Here is a 7,432-nt window from a genome sequence, read left to right on the forward strand (position 1 = left end):
AGGAACTTCTACACAGTTCTCCAGAGTGGCTGCACCAGTTCACATTCCCAAGAACAGTGCAAGAGGGTTTCCCTTTCTCCACATCCTCTCCAACATTTGTTATTTCCTGTCTTGTTAGTTTTCCCCATTCTCACTGGTGTGAGGTGGTATCTCATTGTGATTTTGATTTCTATTTCCCTGATGGCAAGTGATGCGGAGCATTTTCTCATGTGCTTGTTGGCCATGTGTATGTCTTTCTCTGTGAAATTTCTGTTCATGTCTTTCGCCCATTTCATGATTGGATTGTTTGTTTCTTTGCTGTTGAGTTTAATAAGTTCTTTATAGATCTTGGATACTAGCACTTTATCTGATATGTCATTTGCAAATATCTTCTCTCATTCTGTAGGTTGTCTTTTAGTTCTGTTGACTGTTTCTTTTGCTGTGCAGAAGCTTTTTAGCTTGATTAAGTCCCCCATAATTCATTTTTGCTTTTGTTTCTCTTGCCTTCATAGATGTATCTTGCAAGAAGTTGCTGTGGCCAAGTTCAAAAAGGATGTTGCTTGTGTTCTTCTCTAGGATTTTGATGGATTCTTGTCTCACATTTAGATCTTTCATCCATTTTGAGTTTATCTTTGTGTCTGGTGTAAGAGAATGGTCCAGTTTCTTTCTTCTGCATGTGGCTGTCTGATTTTCCCAGCACTATTTATTGAAGACAGTGTCTTTTTTTCCAGTGGATAGTCTTTCCTGCTTTGTCGAATATTAGTTGACCATAGAGTTGAGGGCCCATTTCCGGGTTCTCTATTCTGTTCCATTGATCTATGTGTCTGTTTTTGTGTCAGTACCACAGTGTTTTGATGATCACAGCTTTGTAGTACAACCTGAAATCTGGCATCGTGATGCCCCCAGCTCTGGTTTTCTTTTTTAACATTCCCCTGGCTATTCGGGGTCTTTTCTGATTCCATACAAATCTTAAGATGATTTGTTCCAACTCTCTGAAGAAAGTCCATGGTATTTTGATAGGGATTGCATTAAATGTGTAAATTGTCCTGGATAGCATTGACATTTTCACAATATTAATTCTTCCAATCCATGAGCATGGAATATTTTCCCATCTCTTTGTGTCTTCCTCATTTTCTTTCAGAAGTGTTCTGTAGTTTTTAGGGTATAGATCCTTTACCTCTTTGGTTAGGTTTATTCCTAGGTATCTTATGCTTTTGGGTGCAATTGTAAATTGAATTGACTCCTTAATTTCTCTTTCTTCAGTCTCATTGTTAGTGTATACAAATGCCACTGATTTCTGTGCATTGATTTTGTATCCTGCCATGCCGCTGAATTGCTGTATGAGTTCTAGCAATCTTGGGGTGGGGTCTTTTGGGTTTTCTATGTACAGTATCATGTCATCTGCAAAGAGGGAGAGTTTGACTTCTTTGCCGATTTGAATGCCTTTTACTTCGTTTTGTTGCCTGATTCCTGAGGCTAGGACTTCTAGTACTATGTTGAATAGCAGTGGTGAGAGTGAACATCCCTGTCGTGTTCCTGATCTTAGGGGAAAGGCTCCCAGTGTTTCCCCATTGAGAATTATATTTGCTGTGGGCTTTTTGTAGATGGCTTTTAAGATGCTGAGGAATGTTCCCTCTATCCCTACACTCTGAAGAGTTTTGATCAGGAATGGATGCTGTATTTTGTCGAATGCTTTCTCTGCATCTATTGAGAGGATCATATGGTTCTTGTTTTTTCTCTTGTTGATATGATCTATCACATTGATTTTGTTGAACCAGCCTTGCATCCCAGGGATAAATCCCACTTGGTCATGGTGAAAAATCTTAATGTACTGTTGGATCCTATGGGCTAGTATCTTGTTGAGAATTTCTGCATCTGTGTTCATCAGGAATATTGGTCTATAAATCTTCTTTTTGGTGGAGTCTTTGGTCTTGGAATTAAGGTGATGCTGGCCTCATAGAACGAGTTTGAAAGTATTCCATCTCTTTCTATCTTTCGGAACAGCTTTAACCATTGCTTTTTAATAAGATTTATTTTCTGATAAGATGATTTTCTTTAATATTCTCACACATCTATTTTTTTTCTATTAACTTTAGAATGATTTTGTCCTGTTCAAAAATTTTGTTAAGCATTACATCAAATGTAATTTAATTGTATTAAATATGAGATAAAAATATAATATTGTAAGGAATAATATTACTTGGAAGTAGATTGGGATGAGCTAAACATATGCTCCCTAAATGCTGATCCAACCACTAAAATAACAGAAGTCAGTGATAGAACCAATAACTGAACAAAAAAAGATGAAATGAAGTAATAAAAAATACACAATCCAAAAGAAGGCAAATAGAGGAAAAAACGGAGAAAAAGCAGGTGAGACAAATAGAAAACAAATAACAAGAAAGAAAAAAGAACAAATGGAATAAATAGAAAGCTAATAGAAGATAGATGATAGATAGATAGATAGATACATAGATAGATAAATACTGCTATTCAGAAGTAAGCTGAAGTGGCAATATTAATATCAGAAAAGGCAGATTCAGATCAATAAAAATATTGTCATGCATAAAATCATTTCATAAAGGTAAAGGGGTCAATTTATAAACTTATGAGCAGCATTCCTAAACATTTATAAATTTGTGAGCAGAATTTGAAGCAAAAAAATCTGTAAGGAGAACTAAGAAAATTCATAACTGCAGTGGAAGATTTCAGTTTCCCTCTTGCAAAATGGACAAAACAGTATTCTATATTACAGAATACTAAATCAGTAAAGGTATAGAAATTTGAACAACACTCCCAGTAACTTGATCTAGTAGACATTTCTGGAACATTTCCCCCAATGACAGCAGAATACACATTATTTTCAAATGCACACCTAACATTTGCCAAGACTGTCATATTTGGGGCAATAAAACAATTCTCACTAAATTTAAAAGGATTTAAATCACATAAACTATGTTGTCTGACTACAGTGGGACAAATTAGATCTTTCAAAAATAGAAAGATCTCTGGAAAATCCCCAAATATTTGAAAACTGTTTTAGTCAAGATTCTCCAAAGAAACAGAACCAATACACTATATCTCTATCTCTATCTACCTTTTTATCTATCACTTGTGTATCCATATCTATTTATCTATCAACCTATGTATCTTATCTAAATGTTCATTCACTGTCATACCATATATTAACTCTTCATTCTTTTTTATTATACCAATGATCCTGGACCTCTTCTGGATTTAAGGGGTCTTTTGAGAATCTCCTGAAAGTTGAGAATCCTCTTCCTGCAAATAGATAGATATAGATAGATATAGATATAGATATAGATATAGATATAGATAGATATAATGGTTTATAAGTGTTCCTGGATCCCTTGGATCCCATCCATGGAACCCATATACATATGAGAGAGAAAGAGAGAAAGATTTTAAAGATTTAGCTCATCGGCTCATGTAATTATGAGACAGGCAAGTCCTGTCCCTGAAATCTGTCAAGCTAGCAGACTAAAAATTCAGATAAGAGATAATGTTGCATTTTTGAGTCTGAAGGCTGCAAAGTCAGGCAGGATTTTTATGTTGCAATCTGGAGGGAGAATTCCTTCTTCTTTGGGATACCTCTCTTTTCTCTTAAGACCTTCAACTAATGGTAAAAAGCCCACCCATGTTATCGAGGATAATCTGCTTTACTTTGAGTCAACTGATTGTAAATATAAATTACACCTAAAAATATCTTTCCAGCAAAATCTAGACTAGTATTTGCCCAACAAACTATAGTCACTGTAGTCTAGCCAAGTTGACATATAAAAATATAACTTTTTATAGAAAAAAGAAAGTAAATTCACAGAAAATTATCCATCTAAATTATCCATTGGTCAAAGAAAAAAATCAAAAGGGGAATTTAAAATATATTTTTATCTGAATGAAAATTACACACAATATGCTAAAATTGAGAGGATGAACCAAAAGCAATGTTTAGGGGGGAAATTATGCCACTAACCCTTTAATGGGAATGAATGAAGAATCTAAATCAACTGCTTCAGCTTCCATCTTAACAAACTAGGAAAAAAGGGAAAAACCAAATGAACCCAAATTAAGCAGAAGAAATAATAGAGGTCATGGTGAATATCAATGAAATATAAATCAGACCTAAATGCTAGGCCTGCTGTCATATCTGAGAAGATTAATAAGATCAAGAAGATTGATAAACCTCTGTTTAGACCAATAAAGAAAAAAAATACATTTTTTACATATATTACCAATATCAGGTAATTAATCCATCCTGTTCCGTCTATTCTTTCACCAATACCACATATTCTTTCTTTTTTTCGTTACTATGACTTACATGTCGTCCTGAAATCAGGTGGTGTGAGTCTGCTATTTTTATCTTTTTCAGAATTGTTTTATGATGTTTCTTTGTCTTTCTGTTTACATTTTAGAAGCTACTTGTAAATATTAAAAAAAAAAAAAAACCCTTGGGGTTTTGATTAGAATTGCATTGAATCTACAGATTAAATTGAAGAGAATTTACATCTTAGCCATATTGTGTTTTCAAAACATAAACACAGTGTATCTCTACTTATTTAGGTTTTCTTGATTTCTTTCATCAATTTTTTTTTGGTTTTCTGCATATAAATTCTGTATAAATTTTGTTAGCTTTACTCATATTTAGAGTGCTAGTATAAATGGTATTTTTAAAATTTAAAATTCCGATTTTGCTGGTAATTAAGATTGTGATTGACTTTTGTTTATTGATCTTGTATCATGAGACCATTCTAAAACTGGTTTTTAGTTTCAGAAAATGTTTTTGCAGACTTTTGGGGTTTTCCTACATACATCATCATATATTTGGATATTATAACTTTATGTAGTTACAAAGGTAAGAAATAATACTGTCTTCCAAATAATTTGGAAGAGAGAAGGTTATCCTCTTTAAGAAAAAAGTAAAATCAATATAAAATTCTAAACAGGATAAAACTGTAGCCTAACTGATGTTTTTAAACATAGCCAAAGAAAATGTTAATAGATATGGGAATTTAGAAAATATAAGCCAAAGGGCAAAGTGTTGACATTTAGAGACTAGTAATTAAACAACCAGCACATTTCGGGGATGACAGACACTGAATTTTAAGGAAAATGAATAAGGTTTCTGTTGTAGACAGGAATGATTCATCATATCTGAACATGGCCTGGATGAAATTACCTCCATTTGTCTGAATTCATTTCCTCCAAGCATCATATTGATTATCATTTGGCTTCAGGTTCTAAAGTCAGAGGGTTTTGGTTCTATTCAGCCCCAGCATTCAATCGTTAGCTGCAGGCTTTTCAGTATCTTTAAGTTCCACTTCTCTCATTTGCAAAATAAAGTTAAAAATAGTACTTACCCCATAGGATTGCCATGAGCATTAAATAAGATAATATAAGCCAATATGCTAAAGTCTGCATCCCATAAGCGAAATGGACATGGCAGATATTAGGTTTCCACTTTTTTTCCTGGCATTCCTCTTAAAAACATGGCCAGATGAGAGAACTCTAGCAACCGGAAGCTATGGAATATACTTCACAAAACCCGGGAGCTTCCCAGGTGTAATAGGAAACATGCTCCATACTGGGAGGAAGAGGCCTGAGAGACACCAAGGAAAGAGACCCCTCCACATTGGTAGGCAGAAGGCTTAATAAGTGAGGGAATTTACTTAGGAGGCTTACCTTGGGCAGCCAAAAGATGAGTAGATTTCCACATTTGCCTCCCAAATCTTAACAGTTCATATAGAGGCCTTAACTGTATTCAGTCATACATACTATCCAGATAGTCTCAGCAATGTGTTGCTCTCCTAAGGCCATGTCCTTGAAAATGGCTCCCATTGTGGGAACAGCATGGGAAGAACTTCTATTTCAAGCTCTGGGGAGGAGTTAGGAGCCTCTAATTGCCTGGGTCCAGTTCTCCAGTTAACTGGAAGCCACATCCTCTCAATGACCTCCTCTAATATGTACCAAAGGCCGTGGGAGCAGAGGGGGGCTGGAGATGACAGTGTGTTTTCCACATGAGGAAAGTGAGCAATGGCAATCAGACTCTGGAATGGCTTGGCAAGAATCAAATGGGCACCTACTTGTGTCAAGGACATCATCAACCAAAAGTGGACTATAACAACTAATAAGATCTTCCTTTACTCCTTCTCTCTAATGCCTCCTTTCTTTTCCCAACCCTGGAGATGCTTGAAGGAGGAGAGACATTGTGGGACAAGAGGAATAAGATATCCAGCATGTGGCACTTCTTTTCCATTTGATATCTCGCAGGCACTTGCAATGAGAGGGAGAGCACCGAATTATCTATAAGATGCAATCAAATGGACTTTTAATATCTGAAAATGAATGCATGGTTATATATTCTGCCCAAAATATCTTAAGAGACCAAAAAGGAACAGTAAATTATTGAAGAAAAAAAAAAAGCACGATCATATTTGTACTCTGCTAAAAACAGACTGGGCAATTAACAGGTTTTTGTAACTAGAAATATTTTGTTTTCCTAATTGGAAACTCTTTTTTTTTAAAACTTACTTTTTCATGTCAAGAAAAGTGTTTCATTTTGCCTTTTATCATACTAATGAAGTGTTGTAAAATATATGTAGTATAAGGAAGCATCACTTTTTATGCTTTTAATAGTATTAAAATTAACAACACAAACCAGCTGAAATTTAAGAACTAGAAGGTCACAGATACATGCTAAGTGCTCTCCCCTATTGCATACACCTGTTTCTGCTCTAGAAGACATTGCTCTCCTCAACTTATGTTCATATGCCTTCGTGTAGCAGACATTGTCAGTGCCTCACCTGCATCCTCTTGGCATTCACCATTCCTGTAAATGCAGATGGAGTATTAACAGCAAGTGTCTGCGATGATCTACCTAGGGGATTTCTTTGGACTGGACCAGAAGTTCCAGAGGACTCACTTTTTCATTCAACATTATGTTTCCAGAATTCATCTGCGTTTTTTTTGTATGTCCGCAATTAATTAATCTTACACTATCTTGTGAATAAAGTTGAATCAATATAGTTTTCTTCATGTTCATTCTTTATTTATTGATTGATTGCTACTTGGATTGGTTCCATATTCTTTCCATTATGTACGTAGTGCTGCTATAAGCATAGTTATGTAAGAATCTCAGGGCACCTGTGCAAAAGTTGTATAATAGTGCATGAGAATGTTCATTCCAAATTACCTTCCAAAGTGGTTGTAGTAATTTACACTCCCTCTGGTATAAGAATTCCCATTGAACCAAATCCTCTGCAACATTTAGTCTTGACAGATTTCTTCATTGTTTTGTAGTGCTGCCTTTATTGTACATTAAGTTAATATATATAGATATAGATATAGACTCATTGGAATAGTCTGGGGTTCATTTATATGTTACTGTACCAATAGCATTTAACAATTATTGCTATTTTGTAGAATATCTTAATAT

This window comes from Canis lupus, chromosome 6, assembly GCF_011100685.1.
Source record: "Canis lupus familiaris isolate Mischka breed German Shepherd chromosome 6, alternate assembly UU_Cfam_GSD_1.0, whole genome shotgun sequence".
Taxonomy (NCBI): Eukaryota; Metazoa; Chordata; class Mammalia; order Carnivora; family Canidae; genus Canis; species Canis lupus.